The sequence below is a fragment of the Nomascus leucogenys genome, chromosome 2 (genome assembly GCF_006542625.1).
Source record: "Nomascus leucogenys isolate Asia chromosome 2, Asia_NLE_v1, whole genome shotgun sequence".
NCBI classification, from domain to species: Eukaryota; Metazoa; Chordata; class Mammalia; order Primates; family Hylobatidae; genus Nomascus; species Nomascus leucogenys.
This window is the reverse complement of record NC_044382.1, coordinates 31,610,521-31,635,423: the sequence shown is the minus strand read 5'-3', so window position 1 is coordinate 31,635,423 and position 24,903 is coordinate 31,610,521. Positions and strand designations below refer to the sequence as shown.

Sequence of the window (24,903 nt, the reverse complement as noted above, 5' to 3'; positions counted from 1 at the left end):
GGAAGATTTTAGATTTCACAATGACCTGAATGAGAGGATGGAGCTACAAAACCTGGTGAAGTGAGATCTAATGCTGGCCAAATAGTTTTGTTTTGCTTTTTTGTTTTGTTTTGTTTTGTTTTTTTAAAAAAGTGCATTACTTTGAAAGAAGATATGTTAAAAGCACAGAGTGCTTTACATCCGGGATCTACTACCAAAAATATAGCAAGGTGGCTCTTGTCTTAACAACTAGTCTAGGAAATATTCTCCTATGTGACCCAAATACTTACTCTTCATTGTAGCATGTAAGAGATGTTAAAGCCATCACTTAAAGATGATTTAAAATATTTCCTAGAGAAGCCTTTCTCAGCCTCTGAGGCTAGATCTGATTCTTCTGTATGGGAGCTATGGGAATACACCACTCAGATCTCCTTTCAAGGAAAACATGCTGTGAGGGATGACTGAGCACAGCATGGGTACTAGATCTGGCCATTCCTTATCAACAGAGGATTTCTCTAAAAGGCAGTCTTTGCTCTGGGGCTCCCTATTAACCTGGCCTAGATGTTCTCAGAGCTTCTTTCAACTCTGATGCTCTTTCTACCCAATCTTTCTTCATTCACCCTCTCCTTATAAAGATGTTAGAGTTGCGTCACTTTCTATAGCTCTCCCCACTCAGATTTTCTCTCTCTTTTTTTCTCCATAGTCGTTTCTTCTAATAAATCCTGTGACACATTCAATTCCATCTTGGTATTTGATCCTAGAGAATCAAAACTGACACTCCATTGATGTACCCTCAGAGTTCCTTGTACCATTTATTTAAAGCCCACATATTTTGTAATGATATATTTATATGATTATTTAATAAATAATTTTCATCCTATCAGACCATTGACTTTCACTGGGGTAGGAAACATGTTGACTTCATCCCTAGGTCTACGAAACTACCTAGAAATTCATATGTGATTTATAAATATGTATTGAGTGAATATATTAATTAAAAATAGTGATAGTACTATACTATCATAAAAGATTTGGGGGTTGCATTAAAGAAGATGAATAAAAAAGTGCTCACAATAGACTTTAGCAAGAGAAGTAGACCAGGAGGGGTGGAGAAAGAAAACAAAAGGTGAAAATAAATCAACAGTGCTTGAAAAGTTGCTTGACTATATCTTTCTGCTTATAGGGTTTTGATAGAGATTGACAGAGAAGGTATATTCAATACTGCAAAGATCTCAGAGCTCAGATTGTAAGAATCTGGTATTACTATACTTGTTTTAACTTCTAATGAGAACAGTACTGATGAGCCCAGTCAATATTAATCACATTCTTGAAGTTCAGGCATTTATATTCTTAACTGAAAAATGAAAACCTTTTCCAAATCAAACCAAGGAAATTCCATGAATACCAAGGGCTTAGGAAAGTATTTTAGTTCAAGAGCTGTATAACTAAAGTTTCCAGGTCTATTATGATATTCTATATGCTATATTGTCATTAATTCTTATAGTCACTGAAAAACTTGTGAGCTTCTTTGACACACAGAATTGGTAGTGTATGTTAACAGAAGTGGAGTTGAAACAATACATTTTTCACTTTTGTTTCTGATCATGGTGGAGTAACTGGTACCAGACTAGCTCTTCCACTGCAAACAACTAGAAAACTGTTGTTGTACAAAATGTAGGAAAGACATTCCTATTTTTGAATATCAAACAACGAACAACACAGAACTGTAACCACCTAGAAAAGGAAAATAAACAGACTTAATTGCTCTTTCAGTTTGAAGGCCTTTGATGAACCCTGGGGTAGGAAAGAGGCACCCAAGGAAAACATGACAGTCTTACATAGCTGAGGAGACAGAGAGGATTTCAAGTAGTTTCATGCAGCCATAATTTGGCGGCAGATACTGGAGAGGAGAGAGTGGAGAAAGAGTTTGAGAAATCTGCAATACAAGTCCCATTGAGTCTTTGGTTGAATATTAAGATGCACATGTGCAGTGTGAGACTCCACAGGCTTGGCAAAGAGTGATTATCAGTGAGCCTAAAATACTGGGGAGGTATAAATTAATCAACTATGAGAACCACCACAAACAGAGAGTTTCCACCTGAGGTGTTGAAGGGAGACCCAAGAAAGGCTATACCTTAACAGCAGGCCTATAATAGCCACAGGATGATACCTAATCTAGATCCATTCAAGCAAAGCTTGCAAACAGGCCTTAAAAGGAACATGATTATTAATGAATAAATTAACTGCTATCAGAATGAAGCCCAATATTTTTTAATGGGAGACCTCTAGATACTCAGCAACATAACATTAACAATATTCAGCATCACATAAAAATTTCTAGATATGCAAAGAAGCTGACTATGATTAAGATTAAAATCAGTCAATAGAAGCAAACTCTAAAAATGGTAAGGATGATGATATCAGTCAATGACTTAAAAAAATCCATTAAGATTATGTTCAATGACAACAAATAAAACATAAAAACATTGAGGGGAGAAATGAAATCTATGAAAAAATACCTAAAGGAACTTCTGGAGTTAAAAAATACAGTGTTTGAGATGAAATTTACTGGATGAGCTTCAACACAAATCAAACACAAAATAAGTTAAAAATACAATAAAATTGAAGATGGGGTATAAAATTATTCAAACTAAAACATTAAAAAGTGGCTAAAAGATAAATGAACAGACAATAAGTGTTGTGTAGGAAAATATCAAGTCATTGAACATACTGCAATTGGAGTTCTAGAAAGAGAGTAAAGCGTGGGCAGAAAAAATATTTATAGAAATCATAGCTAAAATTTTCCGGCCAGGCGCAGTGGCTCTCTCCTGTAATCCCAGCACTTCTGGGAGGTCAAGGTGGGTGGATCACGAGGTCAGGAGATCGAGAGCATCCTGGCCAACATAATGAAACCCTATCTCTGCTAAAATACAAAAAAAAAAAAAAAATTTGCTGAGTGTGGTAGCATGCACCTTAGTCCCAGCCATTCGGGAGGCTGAGGCAGAGGAATCGCTTGAACTGAGGAAGTGGAGGTTGCAACGAGCCGAGATCATGCCACTGCACTCCAGCCTGGTGACAGAGCAAGCCTCCATCCAAAAAAAAAAAAGAAAAAAAAATTCCAAATTTAATAAGAAAATAAAGCCATAGAACTAAGAAATTCAATAAAATTTGCTTAGGATAAATACAAAGAAAATTTTTCTAAAGAACATCATAATAAAATTGCTGAAAACCAATTACAAAGATAAAAATCTTAAAAATAGGGGAAAAAAAGTCCATTACATACAGGAATACACATAAGAACTACCATTGACGTCGCATCACAAACAGACCAAACCATAAGATAATGGGAGAATATCTAGAGTGTTGAAATAAGGGAAAACAAAACCTAGTCTAGATAGAACCAGTGAAAATATTCTTATAACCCTCAAAAATGAAGGCAACATAAAGAACTTTTCAGAAAAGAAAAAAAGTTGAGTGAATTCATTGTCATGCATAAGATTTTAGATGTGAATTCACATCTAAAGAATAAGGAATAAAGGAATGACAAAAATTAGAAATGATAAAGATATCAGTAAATATAAAAGATAATTTTCTCATTTTTAATTTTTTTAAAAAAGAATAACAATGAATTGTATTATGCCATATGTACATATATTATATTTAGACACATATGTATATATATATATCATGTGTAGAAATAATAACAATCAGGAAGGGAAAGACATGCTGTTGTAAGGTTCTTACATTATACATAAGTGGAATAACATGCTGCGACAAGTGTATTATAAATCCTAGAGCAACCGCTAAAATGAAAACCAAAACAAAGAGGTATAGCAAGGAATTCAATAGAGGTGATAGTATGCCAAAAATAATTAATATGAATGAAGTCAGAAAAAGAAGAAGCAAGGAACAAAGAGCAGATGGATAAATAGAGAAAATAGCAAGATGGTAAATTTAAAAATGGAATGAGCTCACCAATTAAAAAGCGTAGATTGACAGATTAGATAAAAATGCGGGACCCAACTAAATACTGCCTAAAAATATATACTTTAAATATAAAACATAGGTAAAAAGTAAAAGGACAGGAAAAGACATATGATGTAAACAATAACCATAAGAGTGATATCTTAGTATCATATAAAGCAGACGGCAGGCTAAGCTATATTGCCAGGGCCAAAATGAGGCATTTCATACTGATAGGTAATTTTATGTGTCAGTTTGAGTAGGTTAAGGGATACACAGATAGCTGGTGAAACATTATTTCTGAGTGTGTCTGCAAGGGTGTTTCTAGAAGAGATTAGCATTGGAATCAGTAGACTGAGTAAAGAAGATGACCCTCACCAATGTGGGCTGGCATCTTCCAATCCACTGAGGGCCCAGACAGAAAAAAAAAAGTAGAGGAAGGACAAATTTGCTCTTTCCTAGAGATGGGACATCCATCTTTTGCCCCCAGACATCAAAACCCCAGGTTCTTGGGTCTTCATCTCCAGAACTTACACCAATACCCCACAGGCCCCTCCAGTTCTCAGGCCCTGGACCTGGGACTCGGAGTTCCACCATTGGCTCCTATCATTCTTGGCCCTTGGGCTCAGACTGAGTTATACTACTGGCTTTCCTTATTTTCCAAATTGCAGATAGCATATCATGGGACTTCTCAGACTCCATAGTTGCATGAGCCAATTCTCATAATAAATCCCCTCCTCTATCTATCTATCTATCTATCTATCTATCTATCTATCTATCACCTACTGGTCCTGTTTCTCTGGAGAACCCTAATACACTGATAAAAGGGTCAGTACATCAGAAAGACATTAATATATTAAATGCAGATTGGCCCTATAAAACAGCTTCAAAAATGTAAATAAAAAACTAACAGAAGCAAAAGGAGAAATAGACAAATCCACAATAATAGTTGGTAATTTCAACATTCCTCTCAGTAATTGATAGAATAAGTAGAATGAATATCAGTAATTATGCAGAAGATGTAAACACATTATTATCCAATTTCACTTATTTGACATTGAAAAACACAACACACAACACCTAAAAAAATACATATTTTTAAAAAGTATATGTGGAATATTCACCAAGAGATCATATACTGGGCTACAAAGTAAGGCTCAGAGAATTTTGACAAACCTGACAAAAACAAGCAATGGGAAAAGGATTCCCTATTTAATAAATGGTGCTGGGAAAACTGGCTAGCCATATGTAGAAAGCTGAAACTGGATCCCTTCCTTACACCTTATACAAAAATTAATTCAAGATGGATTAAAGACTTACATGTTAGACCGAAAACCATTAAAACCCTAGAAGAAAACCTAGGCAATACCATTCAGGACATAGGCATGGGCAAGGACTTCATGTCTAAAACACCAAAAGCAATGGCAACAAAAGCCAAAATTGACAAATGGGACCGAATTAAACTAAAGAGCTTCTGCACAGCAAAAGAAACTACCATCAGAGTGAACAGGCAACCTACAAAATGGGAGAAAATTTTCTCAACCTACTCATCTGACAAAGGGCTAATATCCAGAATCTACAATGAACTCAAACAAATTTACAAGAAAAAAACAAACAACCCCATCAAAAAGCAGGCGAAGGACATGAACAGACACTTCTCAAAAGAAGACATTTATGCAGCCAAAAAACACATGAAAAAATGCTCATCATCACTGGCCATCAGAGAAATGCAAATCAAATCCACAATGAGATTCCATCTCACACCAGTTAGAATGGCCATCATTAAAAAGTCAGGAAACAACAGGTGCTGGAGAGGATGTGGAGAAATAGGAACACTTTTACACTGTTGGTGGGACTGTAAACTAGTTCAACCATTGTGGAAGTCGGTGTGGCGATTCCTCAAGGATATAGAACTAGAAATACCATTTGACCCAGCCATCCCATTACTGAGTATATACCCAAAGGACTATAAATCATGCTGCTATAAAGACACATGCACACGTATGTTTATTGTGGCACTATTCACAAGAGCAAGGACTTGGAACCAACCCAAATGTCCAACAACGATAGACTGGATTAAGAAAATGTGGCAAATATACACCATGGAATACTATGCAGCCATAAAAAATGATGAGTTCATGTCCTTCGTAGGGACATGGATGAAACTGGAAACCATCATTCTCAGTAAACTATTGCAAGGACAAAAAACCAAACACCGCATATTCTCACTCATAGGTGGGAATTGAACAATGAGAACACATGGACACAGGAAGGGGAACATCATATCCGGGGACTGTTGTGGGGTGGGAGGAGGGGGGAGGGACAGCATTAGGAGATATACCTAATGCTAAATGACGAGTTAATGGGTGCAGCACACCAACATGGCACATGGATACATATGTAACAAACCTGCACATTGTGCACATGTACCCTAAAACTTAGAGTATATAAAAAAAAAGACATGTAAGAAACACAGGCCTATCTGTAAACAATCATGTATGTACATATTGCTCCCACACACTTTTAAAAAATGGCAAAATATTATACATGCTAATTTTAATCTTGGTTGTTTTAATACTGTCACATATTAGAGTTTCATTTTATGTCAGTAAACATAGACTTGCCAAATTTTTTGAAAAGTCTACAGAATATTCTATTATTTGGAAGTATCCTAATTTATTTAACTAGATCCCTACTGTTTCTGGTCTTTTGCTACAACAAATAATGTTACAATAAATATCCACTAACATAAAAAAAATAACTAAAATCATACAGAGAACACTCTCTGGCCACAAAAGATTAAATTAGAAATTAATAACAAAAATAGAGCTGGAATGTCCTCCAACATTAAAAATTAAACAGCACATTTCTAAATAACCCAATGGCTCAAAAATGTCAGAAGAGAAATTTAATAATATTTTAACTAAGCAATGATGACAAAACAATACATCAAAATTTATTTCTTGCAGATAAAGCCACACTTAGAAGAAAATTTATAGCTTTAAATGCTTATGTTAGAAAACATAAAAGTTTTAAAATCAATGATCTAAGCTTCTACCACCATAAGAATCTAGAAAAGGAAGAGCTGAGCAAACCAAAGTGAAGAAAAGGAAGGAAATAAAGATAAGAGCCAGAATCAAAAATGGAACCACGAATAGGCCCTTCGAAAAAATCAATAATATTGATTCACCTCTAGTTGGACTAATGAAGGAAAAAGAGAAAGAGAAAAAAATTTGACAATATCAGAAATGAAAGAAGGCATCTCATTATAGGTGTTACAGACTTTAAGAAGAAAATAAGTGGGTATTAGCAACCATTTTATGCTAATGAATTTTCCAGTTCAGAGGACATAGACAATTTCTAAGATACAATTTAACAAAACTGATATATAAAGAATCTGAAAATTCCTATAACCTACTAGAGGAATCACATTTTTAATAAATAAAAAATCATCCCCAAAATGTGGATCCAAATGGTTGCAATGATAAATTCCTTCAAATATTTAAGAAAGAAATACCAATCTTATGTAAACTCACTCAAAAAATGGAGAAGGAAGAAACAATCCCTAACATGTTATAGGAGGCAAGCATTACCCCAACGCTAAAGTCACGCGAAGACATTACAAAAACAAACAAAAAAAAACCCAAAATAGGAGAAAATCTTTATAACCTTAAGTTAAGCAAAGATTTCTTAGATATGACACCAAAGCATGATCTATAAAAAAGACATTAATAAACTGAACTTCATCAAAATTAAAAACTTCTGCTATGTAAAAGATACCATGAAGAGAATGAAAAGATAAACAATAGGCCATGAGAAAATATTTGTAAATCACATACCTGATAACAGGACTTGGATCTAGAATATATAAAGGACTCTCAAAACTCAATTATAAGAAAGCAAACAATCCAACTGAAAGATGAGCAAAATATTTGAACAGACATTTCACCAAAGAAGACACAGAGGAAACTAAAACTGGAAACAGATATGGTAATCCATAACAAAATGTTAGCATTTAGAAGTAAGCAAATAAGAACATAAAAAGATGCCCTGCTTCCTTAGTCATTAGGGAAATATAAATTCAAACTGCAGTGAAATACCACTATACTCTTAGTAGAATGAATAAAAATAAAAAGACTTTCTCTACCAAGTGGTAGTGAGAATGCTGAGGAAGTGGAAATCTCATACATTGCTGGTGAGAATGTAAAATGGCACAATCACTGTAGAAAACAATTTGACAGTTTCTTAAAATGTTCCCCTATCATATGATCAAACCATTCTACACCTAAGTACCTATTCCAGAGGCAAAAACGATAGATCTCCATATAAAGAATAGCAAGTTTATTTATATAATAATAGCCCCAAACTGGAAACAATCCAAATATCCATCAACAGATAGACAAAGTATGGTATATCCATACAGTGGGACACTTTTCAGCAATAAAAAGATCGAACTATTGCTACACACAGTAACATTCATGAATCTCAAAACAATGATGCTGAGTTAAAGAAGCCAGGAAAAATACATACTCTATGAGTTTATATATATAAAATTCTAGAAAATGCAAACTAATCTATAGTGGCAGAAAGAGGGCTAGGGAAAGGGATGGATTACAAAGAGGCACAAGAAACTTTTTGAGGGTAATAGATATTTTCATTCTCTTAATTAGTGATAGTTTCATGTGTATATATCTCTCTATATATGTCAAAACTTATGTACTTGTGCATTTTATTATGTACAATTTACTGTATGCCAACTATACCTCAACAAAGCTGTTTTAAATAGACAACTATTTAAATAAATATTTCTCAAAAATATACAAATGACCAACAAGCACATGAATAAATGTTCAATATCTTTAGCCACCAGGGAAACAAAAATTAAAACCATGAGAAGATACTACTACACACTCACTAGAATTCTCAAAAAAAGTAGCAATTGCAAATGTTGGCCATTATGTGGAGCAACTGGAACTCTCATACACTGCTGGTGAGAGTGTAAACTACTTTGGAAAATAGTTAGGAAATTTCTTATAATACTAAATATGCACTAACCACATGACCCAGCAGTTCTACTCCTAGTATTTACTCAGAGGCAATCAAAGCATGTGTTCTCAAAAAGCTTTGTAAAACACAGTTCCCAGTAGCTTTTTTCATAATAGAAACTGGAAACCACACAAATATCTATTCTCAAGTAAAAGAATAAACAAATTTTGGTATATTCACACAATAGAATACTATGCAGTGATAAAATGAAGGAACTACTGCCATGCAATAACATGGATGAATCACAAGAACATTTTGCTGGAAGAAGTCAGTCAAAAAGGAACGCATACAATACAAATCCATTTATATCAAGTTCTACAAGGATAAGCCAACATATAATGATCAAGTCAGTGTGGTTATACAACATTGCAAATGTACTAAATACCACTGCATTGTTCATTAGAAAACGTAAATTTTATGTTGTATGGACTTCACCTCAATTAAATATTAGTGGGCCGGGCGCGGTGGTTCACGCCTCTAATCCCAGCACTTTGTGAGGCAGAGGCCGGGAGATCACGAGGTCAGGAGATCAAGACCATCCTGGCCAACATGGTGAAGCCGCATCTCTACTAAAAATACAAAAATTAGCTGGGAGTAGTGGAATGTGCCTGCAATCCCAGCTACTTGGGAGGCTGAGGGAGGAGAATTGCTTGAACCAGGGAGTCAGAGGTTGCAGTTAGCCAAGATTGCGCCACTGCACCACTCCAGCCTGGCAACAAAGTGAGACTCGGTCTCAAAAAAAAAAAAAAAAAAAATTAGTGTGGATGCCTAAGGAGATTCACTCTAAATGGTCACTAATCTTTTTGGGATGATTGAAATGTTCTGTATCTTCACTGTGGTGATGATCAATGGGAGTATATATGTGTTAAAACTCCTTGAATTACACTTTTTAAAATGGGTGCATTTTATTGCATATAAATTATGTCCCAACAAAGTTCATTTAAAAATACATTTTCTCCACTTCACTTTCAGTTATGGGTGCTTAAGTGTCTCTTTTGGGCAATGAGAGATAAGAGAAGTCCATGGTTGGGGCTTCCAGGACATCTTTTTAACAAGATGCAACTCTGCTGGCACAGACTTTGTGGCTTTTGTCTGTACTTCAGGCAGATGAGACCCTTGAAGTTGACTTTATCAACAACTTTCCATGCTCTCTGACTGCTGGTTGGGTTTAGCCTATAGGAATTCCCAAGAGGAGATAACAGGGAAGGTGGGAGATATTTACACCCACATATTATTTTCTGCAAGGTCTTCAGTTGGCTTTACCTCTTAACAGAAGACCTTGGCTCCTCTAGAAGCAAAGAACTCAATAGGACTTCTCATTTTTAGGATTCAGTAACCTCTTCTCCCTTCTTGATCCTGCAGGACCAAGGCTAATAATAATTTAGCCCCTGATTACTGCACTATGCTTTTTAAATTGAAGAGTAACAGGTATACAGAAAGGGCACTGAATGCTGATTTTTTTCACCCATGTTACCACCACCTAGATCAAGAAATAGAACGAATACTCAAAAAACACCTTTGGATTCCTACCTCAGTCATTCCCCATTTTATCCCAAAGCAAACACTATCCTAACTTCTGATATTTTGTTTTTGAAATGTATATAAATGAAGCAATACAGTGTATTCTCATTCTTGTAAGCAGTCCTTTGTATAAATATCTCACAATTTACTTGGTCATTCTATTTTTTATGGACTTTGAGTTGTTTTCATTTGGGATTATCATGAACAGTACTGCTATGAACATTCTTATACATGTCTTTTGGTGAATATATGTATGTGTTTCTCTTGGATATATGCTTAGTAGAACAGTTGGATTTACTGTATGGGTATGTGCAGTTTTAGTGGATTTACCCATTTTCCAAAGTGGTTGTAATAATTTATACTCTCACTGGTAGCATATGAGATTTTCAGTATCACAATATCCTTCACAATCATTGATATTTTTAGTCCTTTTAATTCTAGCCATTCTGATCAGTATGTAGTGGTATTCCATTGTGGCTTTAATGTGCATTTCCTGATAATAGAATTGACTACATTTTCGAGTACTTATTCTCTTTTTTGAAATGCCTGTCAAGTCTCTTGCCTATTATTCTGTTGAGCTGTCAGAGTCTTTCTTATTTGTAGTTCCTTATAATCTGATGTTAAGTCTGTTGGTAATCACCTGCTTTTCTAACCTATTTTTCTACACTGTAGCTTGCCTTTTTAGTCTTTTAACTCCTTTTTTGGATGAATAGGAAAATTTAACTTTAATGTAGTCTAATTTATCAATATTTCCTTCTATGATTATTATCACCTTTTATGTCATTTTAAACGTTTTAACTTACCTAAGGTTGTCAATATTTTATCTTATGTTATGGTCTAGAAAGTTTAGTGTTTTATTTTACACATTTTAAACATTTCATCTGAAATTGCTTTATGTGCCTGTGGTAGGGACCAAGATTATTTTTCCCCAAATAATTTCAAATTTTCTCCACACCATTTATTGAAAAGACCACATTTTCTCCATTGCTCTGCAATGCCATCTTTTCAAAGATTGGCAATCCATATAAATGTGTTTCTGGACTTTATTATAGTCCATTGATTTATTTGTTTGTCCTGTATCCAATACCCAATATCTTAATTATTGATGTTTTATAAGATATCTTAATAGGTGGTGTTCTAGACTGAACTGTGCCCCCCTGCAAATTTATATATTAAAACCCTAACCTCCCAATGTGACAGTATTTGGATAAAGCGTCTTTAAGGAGGTAAATAAGGTTAAATAAGGTTATAAAAGTGAGGTCCTGATGCAATAGGACTGGTATACTTACAAGAAAAGGAAAAGACACCAAGAGTGGGCACACACAAAGGAAAGGCCATGTGAGGTCACGGCAAGAAGGAAGCTGTCTGCAAGCCAAGAAGAGAGGCTTCACCAGAAACCCATCCTGCCAGCACCTTAATCTAGCCTCTGGAACTTTAAGAAAATGAATCTCTATTGTTGAAGCTACCCAGTCTCTGATATTCTGTTATGACAGCCCCAGCTGACTAATATAAGTGGTAAATTCCTCTACTATTCTTCCAACTGTGTTGGCTGGCTTTTGGTGCTTTACATTTCTATATAAATTAAGAATTAGCTTTTCCGTTTCCACAAAAACAATCCTGAAATTTTTATTAGAATTGCATGTTGCTGTATATCACCTAGGAAAGAATAAGCAACTTTACAATGTTGAGTCTTTCCATCTGTGAACATGATATATTCCTCTAGTCACTTGTCTTCCTTACTTTCTGCTAATAAAGTTTTTTGGTATTGATGTTTTGACCCTCTGTACTTAGATTTATTCCTAAGTAATTGATGTTATGTTGCTCTTATAAATGATATAACCCCCCAAATCATTTTAAATGTTTGTTGTTATCATGTGAAGATATAAATTCATTTTACATGTTAATTAGGTATCTAAACACCTTGCAAAATTACCTGTTTATTCTAATAGTTTGCCTATAAGTACTTTCATATTTTCTATGAAAATATCCCATTAAAAAGTTCCCTTCTACATGAAGCTTGCTGAGAGATTTTTTCATGCTTATTGATAATATAATTTTTAAAAATTCAGTTCTAGAACTAGCCTTTAGCTTTTTAGTCCATTTACAATTAATGTAACTACCATAGGTTTATTTGTTTTATTTTGGGCTAGGAATGTATTTTTAACTTCTGAAATTTCCCTCTATTAGCTTGTAACTGATGAATTATTTTACCATTTAAAAAATATTGATTGCACCAGAAATTGCAACATACATCTATTAATTATTGAAGTCTAATTTATATTAGCTATCTTACTACTTCCCCCAAAGTCTAAGAGAGCTTAATAACTTTAACTCCCTTAATCCCTTCCTTCCATTATTTGTGTTATTTTTGTCCCCTATTTTAAACTTTACATGATGTTATTATTTCTGTTCATTTTTCTATCAACATACAACACTTTTCATTATTGTTCACTCACTTCTGTATTTTAAATACATATCTCTCCTTGCAATAAATTATCTCATATTTTACTCATTTAAAAACATCTTTATGGCCATGCGCGTTGGCTCACCCCTGTAATCCCAGCACTTTGAGAGGCCGAGGTGGGTGGATCATGAGGTCAGGTGATCGAGACCATCCTGGCTAACACTGTGAAACCCCGTCTCTACTAAAAAATACAAAAAATTAGCTGGGCGTGGTGGCGGGCGCCTGTAGTCCCAGCTACTTGGGAGGCTGAGGCAGGAGAATGGCGTGAACCCGGGAGACAGAGCTTGCAGTGAGCTGAGATCGCGCCATGGCACTCCAGCCTGAGCAACAGAGCGAGACTCCATCTCAAAAAAAAAAAAAAAATCTTTATTTTGCTTTTATCTTAAGGTTTATTTTATTAGATAGAGCATTCTAGAGTGGCAGTTAGCTCCTTTCAGCATTTTAAAGCTGTGACTCTATTGTCTTTGGGGTTCCATAATTTCATTAAAAATTCAGCTGTCCAACTGTTTGTGTTTTCATGGTAGTATGTGTTTCTCTCTATTTTTAAGATTTTGTTTTGTTTTTTAGCAGTTCTACTATGATGTGTCTAGGCATTGTCATTTTTTTAAAATTTATCTTGACTGGGGTTAATAACAGTTCTTAAATCTGTAGTTCAATGATTTTCATAAATTTTAGAAAAATCTCAGCTGGTATCTCCTCAAATATTGATATTGCTCATTACCTCTCTGTCATACTTCTTAGACCTCAATTAAAAATATGTTGCTATGTCCCCTGTATCTTTAGGCTTTTTTCTTATTTTCTATCCTTTATACTTAGGCACATAGATCAATGGAAAAGAATAGAGAACCAGAAATAAACCCAAATACTTACAGCCAACTGATCTTCCACAAAGCAAACAAAAACATAAAGTGGGGAAAGGACACTCTTTTCAACCAATGGTGCTGGGGTAATTGCCTAGCCACATGTAGGATAATGAAACTGGATTCTCAACTCTCACTTTATTCAAAAATCAACTCAAGATGGATTAACGAGCTAAACTGAAGACCTGAAACTATAAAAATTCTAGAAGATAACACTGGAAAGAACCTTCTAGACATTGGCTTAGGCAAGGATTTAATGACCAAGAACTCAAAGCAAATGCAATAAAAACAAAGATAAATAGCCGGGACCTAATTAAACTAAAGAGCTTTTGCACAGCAAAAGGAACAGTAAGCAGAGTAAACAGACAACCTATAGAGTGGGAGAAAATCTTCACAATCTATACATCTGACAAAATACTAATATCCAGAATCTACAACGAACTCAAACAAATCAGTAAGAAAAAAACAAACAATCCCATCAGAAAGTGGGCTAAGGACATGAATAGACAATTCTCAAAAGAAGATATACAAATGGCCAACAAATATATGAAAAAATGCTCAACATCACTAATGATCAGGGAAATGCAAATCAAAACCACAATGTGATACCACCTTACTCCTGTAAGAATGGCACTGGAACAGAGGTGTGTCTATCTTGTTTGGTTACATGAATAAGTTCTTTAGTGGTGATTTGTGAGATTTTGGTTCACCTATCACCCAAGCAGTACACACTGCACCATATTTATAGTATTTTAGCCCTTGCCCCCCTCTCCCTCTTTCCCCCAAGTCCCTAAAGTCCACTGTATCATTCTTATGCCTTTGCATCCTCATAGCTTAGCTCGCACATATCAGTGAGAACACAGATGTTTGGTGTTCCATTCTTGAGTTACTTCACTTAGAATATAGTCTCCATTCTCATCCAGATCACTGCAAATGCTGTTAATTCATTCTGATTTATGGCTGTGTAGTATTCCAATGTATGTATATATACCACAGTTTCTTTATCCACTTGTTTATTGTTGGGCATTTGGGTTGGTTCCACAATTTTGCTATTGTAAATTGTGCTGCTATAAACGTGTGTGTGCAAGTATCTTTTTCGAATAATGACTTCTTTTCCTCTGGGTAGATAGCCAGTCGTGGGATTTCTGGATCAAATGGTAGTTCTACTTTTAGTTCTTTAAAGAATATCCAAACTCTCCATATTGTTTTTCATAGCGGCTGTACTAGTTTACATTCCCACCAGCAGTGTAGAAGTGTTCCCTGTTCACTGCATCCACGCCAACATCTACTGTTTTTTGATTTTTTGAAACTTATGAGACCATGCCATAGTGACAAATGAAAACCTTGGGTTAATAAAATAAATATTAAATACTCAAATTAAGAATGCAATCAATGGGCTTAAAAGCTGCTGTACTATAGCAGTAGAGAAGATTACTGACCAGGAAGTCAGGCCAATAAATGTTTGGTCCTGGGCCTCCTTCTATTTACAATTTCTACTTTTTCTCTTAATAACCACCCATGCACACGGCTTTAACTACCATCTATACCTCTTATTCTGTTCTCTTCCCAAAACTCATGGCCTATTTGATGTCACTCCATGGATGGATGATACACAACTCAAAGTTAATCTTACTAGCTTCTCCCATTAGAACATAAGTTGCACTGGAACAGAGGTGTGTTTATCTTGCTTGCTACTGTATGACCAGTACTCATAACTTATTCTAGAACATAGTAACAGATATGAATGGCTATTTGTGGAATGAACCTGAGAAGATACTCATAGCTAGACTGTACCTCTTTTTGCTTAGATGACTTCTGACTGGAATGGGGTTGGGAAGGTTGTAAATGGTTTGGGATGGACACAGATGGTGGGTTGGGAGGTAATGATTCATCCTCATTCTTTGCTACCTATAAGCCTACATGGCAAGTCAAGCCTTCATCACAGGGATGCCTCTCATATTTCCCTCATTGACACCATACTTAAACCTATCCAATTTACTAGCAATCGTATCAACTCTGCCTCCAAAATAATTGATCCAATATCTATTCATTTCTTTGCACCTTCTCTGCTGTTGCATTAATCCAAGCCTCTGTCCTTTCTTGTCCACCAACTGTGATAGCCTCTTATTGGTATTCTTGCCTCCTACTCTTGTTTCCCTATCATTTATCTCTATACAGCAACCAAACAGCTTAAAAATAAAAAAAAATTAAGCCCTTAACCTACTTTAAACTGCAAAGGTTTCCTATTAGACTGAAAATAAAGCTAAAGCCAAGTTTCTTACCATGGTGTTTAAGGCCATATATGGCCTAGCGCCTACCTTCCATACTGACTCTGGCTTCATCATTCTTCCCCTTGCAAACTAAGCTCTAGCCACACTGCTCTGCTTTCTTTTATGCTAACATAGTAAGCTCATTACTGCTTAAGGTCCCTTTTACTTGCTTTTCCCTCTGTCTAGAAGATCCTCCCCCCTGGTTTTTGTATGGCTGATGACCTCATGTCCTTCAAATCTTTAGCTTCCTGGACCACCATATTAAATGGCCACTGCATCTTTCCTTATCACACTATCCTGTATTATCTTCTTCACAATTTTTACAGCTAACTCACGTTATTTATTTGGAATATTTTTCCTTTTATTGTCTGTTTTATTCATTACCATTTTCCCAGCTTCTAAAATAATAGTGACCCATAATAAAATAATGACCCATAGTAGGTCCTTATTACTTATCTGTGGAATATTGCAGTGAATGACAATGAAAGGAATATACTCTCAAGCTCTCATGCCACTGCTCTTCTAAATGTCATTTCTTTGGAATGAGTCCATGTTTATTTTTTCTTTACTTAAAGGGAAATAAGTAAAGTTTAAAATCCATAAATTTTTCCCTATACCCTCTCTCTTCTTATAGAACTATTATATATTTCTCATAATAATAATGATTGTGTATGTTCAATTGATCTTTTGTTCCTGTCAATGTGCTAGATTATCTCATTTATTTATTACATCAACCCTCTAAATTCGATCCTATTATAATGTGTACTTTACAGATAAGATATATGAGTTTTGGAATGTTTCCATTAGTTTCTCAAGACCACAGAGCTAACCAGTATTTCATTTTATTATCTCAACTGAACTTTAGGAACCAGGTAATGATAAGAAAGACTTTGGATGACTGATGACTGAAACTTTTTTTAAACAACCCTTTTGGTAATCAGTGATGGTGGTAGAATGAGGGAGGTGTGGGGTGGGGGGAGGAAGAGGAAGGGAGAGAGAACACTTCATATCATGACAGCCAGATAAAACTTTGGTAGCAGTCTCTGAACTCAGCTCATTTAACATCATTCCCAGAAGGAAGGTGCATTAGTTCATTCTCACACTGCTATTGTATAAATAACTGCCTGAGGCTGGGTAAATTATAAAGAAAAGTTTAATTGACTCACAGTTCTGCATGGCTGGGGAGGTCTCAGGAAACTTACAATCATGGCAGAAGGCGAAGGGGAAGCAAGGCACATCTTACATGGTAGCAGGAGAGAAAGAAAGAGAGTGAGGGGAGAAGGTGCCACACTTTTCAACCATTAGATCTCATGAGAACTCTATCACGAGAACAACCAGGGGGAAAGCCTCCCCATGATCCAGTCACCTCCCCCAAGGCCCCTTCTTCAACATGTGGGGGTTACAATTTGACATGAGATTTGGGTGGGGACACACAGCCAAACCATATCAGAGGGACAAACCAAAGTCAGGTCATTCTCTCTGAATCCTTTTGTCTTCTATTAGAACAACCCTCTAATAAGTAGACTCTCAAGGCTTTGAGTTCAGGAAAATCAGAAAGACTGACTTTGCTTGACCATTTAATCTTGGGGCTTAGCTTGACCCATTTATTCTGTTATCCAAGAAACAAAATTACACGCAAAGTAAAAAGTCATTTACATCTGCCAAGAAGTTTAGTTTGAAATAGGAGAGAACGGAAAGAGAAAAATAGTTAAGAAAAATCTTAGGAAGATAAACAACCTCAAAGACGAAGAGTCTGTCTTTATGTAACTGCAAATGTTTTAATGAAAACTGAAGGAAAAAAAAAACAGTTTGGATGTCTAGATAATTGATTAAAATTTCAATTTTCTACCTGGTTGTTTGGTACTATAAAAATATAATCACGTCAAATCACTTCACAGAGTGTTGTAATAATTGTTGCTTTTTCTCAGTCGATTTTCTTAGAATTTTAGTGTTCTATATTCACATTTTGTGTATAAAGTACAGTGATTATTTTTTAAAATTTCCAACTTTTATTTTAAGTTCAGGGATACATGTGCAGGATGCACAGGTTTGTTACATAGGTAAACGTGTACCATGGTGGTTTGCTGCACACATCATCCCATCACCCAGGAACTAAGCCCAGAATCCATTAGCTATTTTCTTCCTGATGCTCTCCCTCTTCCCACCCTCCACCTTCCAACAGACCCCAGTGTGTGTTGTTCCACCCATGTGTCATTGTGTTCTCATCATTGAGCTCCCACTTACAAAAGACAACATGCAGTATTTGGTTTTCTGTTCCTGTGCTAGCTTGCCAAGGATAATGGCCTCCAGCTCCATCCATGTCCCTGAAAAGGACATGATCTCAATCCTTTTTATGGCTGCATAGTATTCCATGGTGTCTATGTACCACATTTTCTTTATCCAGTCTATCATCGATGGGCACTTAGGTTGACTCCATGTCTTTGCTATTGTGAATAATTCTGTAATGAACATATGCATGCATATATCTTTATAATAGAACAATTTATATTCATTTGGGTATATACCCAGTAATGAGATTGCTGAGTCAAATGGTAGTTCTGCTTCTAAGTCTTTGAGGAATTGCCACACTGTCTTCCACAATGGTTGAACTGGTTTACCTTCCCACCAATAGGGTAAAAGCATTCCTTGTTCTCCACAACCTCACCAGCATCTGTTGTCTTTTTGACTTTTTAATAATAGCCATTCTGACTGGTGTGAGATGGTATTTCATTGTGGTTTTGATTAAATGCAATTATTTTCTGCATTTGGAGGATTAACCCTGCCCTTAAAATCCATTGAACCATAGCATTAGAATGACTTTTTGTGAAATTTAGTAATGGCTTAATTTGTGTTTAGATTAGCCAGTGATGGATGCAGTGGAGAGGAAGTATGAAAAAGAAAATCAACAAGTTCTATTAAGCTATTGAAATGTGTCAGAGATTTTGCTAATCCTTCCATGAATTAGCTCATTTAATTCCACATTAACCCTATACAGTCTTATTATGACTCAAGTTTTTAGATGAGCAAACTAAGTTAAGTAACTTTGCCCACATTAGCATACAGTAGAGCGCATGGGAACCCAGGCAGTCTAACGAGAGTTTAACCACTCCAGCATACAACTCTTGAAGGAACATACAGTAGCTTCAGGAAAAAAAAAATTTATGTTTTTGCCCAAGATAGTTAAATCACAGCAACAGGGGCTGTGGAATCAATTGTCTGAAAGAATCAATAAGCTCTATACCACAGGCTTATTTAGGTAACCAGTATTCAAATCAGAAAGGGCTAAAGACAGAGTGACTTCTGGCATTATGATCCAAGAAAAACTTAGCTACATGTGAGTAAATTGTTAGGCAAAAAAAAGTAGGATGGGAACTTATCCTTGAATCTCTGAGACAGACAAAGGGGTGTGTGTGTGTGTATGTACATATATGTATATGTATACATAGGTATGTAATTATAAATATATATGTATAAATATATACATAAATGCATTTATGTATTCAGGTTCTTTGTTTCCTAACATTCATTTTAGTGCTGAATGAGAATTTTACATTGGGGTGTATGTGTGTGTACAAGTATATGTTGAGTGAGCAAGAAACTTTTGTGTATCATGGGATATGTATCTACGCCATCTGTAGAATGGCACAGAATAGTACTGAAAACCACCAATACCCTAAGAGTGGCGTGAGGAGGGATGAGTCAGACAAGGAACAGCATTTCCTGACTGCACACTCACAGGCACATTGCCAGAAGGTTTTATGTATTCTCTAGGTTCTAGTCTTCAGATTCATAAGAACAGATAATACTGATTTTTATAAGAATTAGAGTGATTAACTACAAGACTGTACTCTCCAGGGACTCTGTTTTATTTATCCTTGTTTACCAGCATCTAATACTCTGCTTGGCATAAAGTCAAGACCTAATAAATGTTTGCTGAGGGAATGAGTAGTAAATTTATGTAATGTTTTGTATTTATTAGATCAGTTGCTGTTGGAGAATCATTGCCCTCCTGGGTCACGGAGAATCTGGCACTCAGATTGTATTATGGGATACTTTTAGAACTAAGGTTCTTTGACCCATTAGCAAACCCACTTCCTGGTATATTTTTTAGGGGTGTATAGAGACATAAATTCAGTAAACAAGAATTTATTGAGCTCTAGTATTTGAACACTATCAGAGGGAATTGGGGATGGCTCATTGAACAAGCAGGCCAAATCCTTGTTCTCACAGAGCTTACATTCTTATAAATTAAGCAACAAAATAAGTGAATGCATAACATGAATGGGTGATAAAAGCTATGAAAAATCAGGGAAAGGAGAATGAGTCTGATGGAGGAATGCTATATAGTGTCCCCTGGGGATAGAATTCTCCAGGGCCTAGAATCAATTTAATGAGAATTTTAGGTGACATTATTAAATTACCTTAAACACTTCCTTTATTAAATTACATTGATAACTTTTCAAAGATTTCAACTATACCCAAATTATAAAGTTCTTGGGAAACTATTTTCTACTTTATGTTTAGAATTCTGCTCAGTGAGTGGCTGGTGGGATAAAAGGATGGCAACAATGATCAATAAAATAAACTTCTAGAGGAAACAAGGAAGGAATTATAATAGCCAATGTATTTTGGGTACTTTCCCTATGCTGGTCAACACTTTATGTTCATTATCCCAGTTTATCATCAGTGATTTCTGTGCAATAGGATTATTCTTATCTCCTTTTTATGGCAAACAAGGCACAGTAAGATTCTGTAAGTTGCTCAATGTCACTTAGCTAGTAGGTAGAAAAATCCAAGATTGAACCCAGGTGGTCTGATCTAGGGCCAAATTATCTCCTTGTAGGATTAAGTAAACTGCCTCCAGAATCCACGTTTTCTAACTACTAAGATACACTGCTTCTTTTAAAAATATAATGAAGTAGGAGGGCTTAAGTATTTGAGATTATTTATTTTTTTAAACAAAACTGCAACCCCCACCATGAAAAGATACAGTATTCCACAATGACCTTTCTATTCTTTGAACACTACATCGAATTTATTCCAGCCTTTGTCCAGTCCTCTGTGCTTGCAGTTCCCTGTGCCTGGAATGCTGCCCACTGGGCTCTTCGCCTTGCTGACCCTTTCCCATCAGTCAAGCCTCAGCTCAAATGCACCTCTTCAGAGATGCCTTCCCTGTCTTCCCAATTCCCGGTAACCCATCACCCCTCAGTCACTATCATGATTTATCCTGTTTTTATGTTCTTCCCAGCCCTTATCACTATGTTAAAAGTTACTGATGTTCCCCATGGCTATTTTCCCCTACTAATATGCAAGTGCCATGAGGTGGGTGGCAGTATTCATTGTAATTGGTCCAGAACCTGACCTCTGCTTATACATCACAGAGCCTTCAAAATCACTGAAGAAAGGAATGCTGTCCTTTGGGTCTGAAGACCCAGCTAGATCCCAGGGGGCTCTACTTCTGTGCAGGATCATGCATCTGCCCACAGTCTGTGCAGAATTAGAGAACAAGATGGGAAAAGAGAGATCTGCAACTGGGGCCTGAGAAATACTTACCAGTAAGCACCTAAATGAGCCAAGACTGCTCAGAAACCTACCATGGAGACCATCTATGAAGCCTACTTGCAGGAGGACCAATTTGGAGGCAATTTCTGCAGTTCAGCATATGCAAGTTCATCATTTCAATTTTATCTGAATCTCCTTGTTCATGTCTTGTTTTTAGTTCCCACCTGAATTTGGATCTAATGCTTGTCATGATTAATCAACCATTTCCTTCCACCAGAATGTAAGATGAGAGCAGAGATCCATCTGTCTTTTACAGCACTGTATACTCAGTGTCTAGAAGCATGCTCAACACATAGTAGGTGCTCAAGTAATACTTAATAAAAGGACCGAAAAATGGCCCAACACTAAATTTCCTCTGTAGACAAAGGCAGGTGGAAGAGCAGAATGAAACATTTATTGAGTCCCTTCTAAGTCCCAGACACTGTTTCAGATGCTTTTACATATCTTATTTCATTTGTTTACCCAGTTAAGTGGCAAGCTTTGAGAGCCTCACTTATAAAAATCTAAAATTTATGGAGTGAAGATGCCTTTCTTCTTCCATGCCATAAAATCAGGTCTTGCTGGGCAAGTGGGTCTTTAAACGAACATTGGGTATCACTGGAAGCCTCAAACTTTAATCAGTTTGGTGAGGTCTGTGCTATGACCTGATAATGCTGTTTCAAATAAATAATTTTGTGTGATACCCTAGCATATCTGAGGATCAACAGAGAATTGTAATGAGAGCCTTGGCCACCGCCTTACCCATAGGATCACTTCCATTTATCATCTCAGCTCTAATTTATCTGAATCAAAGTTTAAAGTACAATTTCAAAACAGAAGACTAGAAATAACTGCAAACAAAGTGAATTTGGAGAAGGCTTTTCCTAGCAGGTACAGAAAGCTTATCCTGGGTCAGTTAGACAGGGACAAATGCAAGTTAACACACGGTCATGCTTGAGACTAGACTGGAGAAATTGTAGGAGAACCAGTTCATAATATCTGACTGTCCCAAATCCCCAGCCCTGAGATCAAAACACTCAGGCTTGGCCCATTACTTAGTGATGCTTCAGGCGCTCAATGTGAGCAAACATGTAACATATACCCTGGCCCTGAATTACCTTGTTAGGTACTCAATGTGAGGAAGGTAGCACTTACAGAACATTCTTGAAGGCTTAATAACAGCGAAGAGTCTTTTCAGCTCATTCTTTGTATAAATAGGGCCAATTTCAAAGAAGATGAGTTTCCTTTAAAAAAAACTGTAAAATAATAGTGCCGTTACACATGCCTCCCTCAGCCATTTAAAAATACCTTGAGGCTGGTTCTCTCCTGAGGGCTTATCAAGACACATGCCTGCCATGCGAAAGGTAGTCGATTCTTTATAGTGTATCCTTGAGGTGTTTTCCCCTCTTCACAGAGTTACTACTCAGGTCAGCACATTGTTCTAAGGTATTCCCAGGAATGTCAGAAATAGTCAAACTACTTTGCATGTAAGTACAGAGGCCAAAACACCACTCGAGTCCACAGGCTGGTTCAGTCCTGCTAGTTTACACGAATTCTCTGTGTGGTTTTGGGCAGCTCACCTCAAGGGTTTTGGGTTAACCTCTCTGCAAGATGGCGGGCAGGATCTAAAAAGGGCTTCCAACTCTGGCTGTCTGACTTGATGAGGACTGCCAAGGGCCAGAGGGTGCCCTCCTCTCCTCACAGGCTGCAGCAGCCATCTAGAAAATAGCTCTGTGCACAGGCAAGGGAGAAAATTGACATTGTTCCTTTACTTCTAAGTTCACCTGTAAGACCCTTCCTTTAGCAGGTCTGCAGCTATGCTCTTTCCAACTGAGACTTAGAGAACTGGGCATTATAAACAGCACATCTAATCCCCTTTTCTCTACCATCATTGTTCCCTGGTGCTAAGTCCAGAATTTCCATACCCTGAACTAGACATGGAAGGAGGGAGGAGACTATGCAAAGTTCAGCGGTGCCATTTTTTTTTTAAATTTGTCAGCCTAGGACAAAGTTTCTTGAAGTATTACACTTAGGGTTTTTTCCTCAAAAGGCACTGGGGTACTTCTTGAATATGGTGATTCTTTGGATCAGCTCAGGATCTACTGATTCAGAGCTTTAGGGGGGCTGTAAGTCCCCAGATCTTCATTTTCTTTATTTTTATTATTTGCTTTTTATTCATTTGTTTAACCCTTTTATACCATAGCTTCATGGTGTCTAACACCTCAGTGACAAAGCTTTGTTGATGACAGTGTGAGGGATTCCTTTGAGATCTTCTAATTAAAAGTGCCATAGGACTATCCAGAGTTTTGGTTACTGGGTACAAATCTGTAAGCCAAATACTGTAGATAATTCTTATTTACGGTAGCTAACATTTGGAAACTACTGTCTTAGAAAAAGGGAGACAAAAACTTTTAGCCTTTTGCTGCTACTAACCATGATGATTATTCATTCATCCAACAAAGATTTATCATTCACTACTATATGCCAGGTACAATAATGAGCAAAATCACAAAGTACCTGTTCTCATGGAGCTAGCAGTCTAGCAAGAGAAAGACATGATAAACAAATACATAATATGTCAAGTAGCAAGAAAATCTAGGGAGTGAGATGAAGGGTAAGTGATGAGAGGTGTGCTTTTCAGACAAAGTAGGCAGGAAGGCCTGTATGTAGGATGATTGTGCAAAGACAAAAAAGTGAGGAAAAGAACCATGAGGCTGAGGGGAGAGTGTTCCAGACAGAGGGAGCCACAAGTAGAAAGGCCCTGGAGAGGGGCTGTACGTGGTCTGTTGGAAGAACAGCAAGGAGGCCAGTGTGGCTGGAGTGAGGTGAGTGAAGAGGAGAGTTAGAGGAGATCAGGGGCTAATAACTTGTAGCTTGTTTGCGTTATTTCTAGGCTGCAGAATACTATACAGTCTGGATTGTGGAACAATGATTTGCGGTGATAATGTATTATACACCTGTTCTCAGTCTTTTGTCCTTATTTACGCTGTAACTCCCTGTTCCTGGCTGAACTCCTGAAGACAACCTAAAATAGGTCTTTTGCTTGAGAATTGGGGCAAAGAGTAAGAAAGCTTTGGGAGGGAGGAGCTATGGACTAAATTGTGCCCCCCTGCAAAGTCATAGTTTGAAGCCCCAACCCCCAATGTGGCTGCATTTAATAATAGGGCCATTAAGGAGGTAATTACGGTTAAATGAGGTTATTAGGGGTGGGACCTTAATCTAGCAGGACTGGTGGTGTTTTTGCAAGAAGAGAAATGCA

The 24,903-nt window shown here is 36.6% G+C and overlaps 1 protein-coding gene across 9 annotated transcripts in view; it reads right to left on the bottom strand.

Annotated features, from left to right (window-relative positions):
• The window catches only part of PPP2R2B (protein phosphatase 2 regulatory subunit Bbeta), a 492,508-nt gene that overhangs the window by 429,388 nt on the left and 38,217 nt on the right, over nucleotides 1–24,903 (bottom strand). The window lies entirely within an intron of this gene.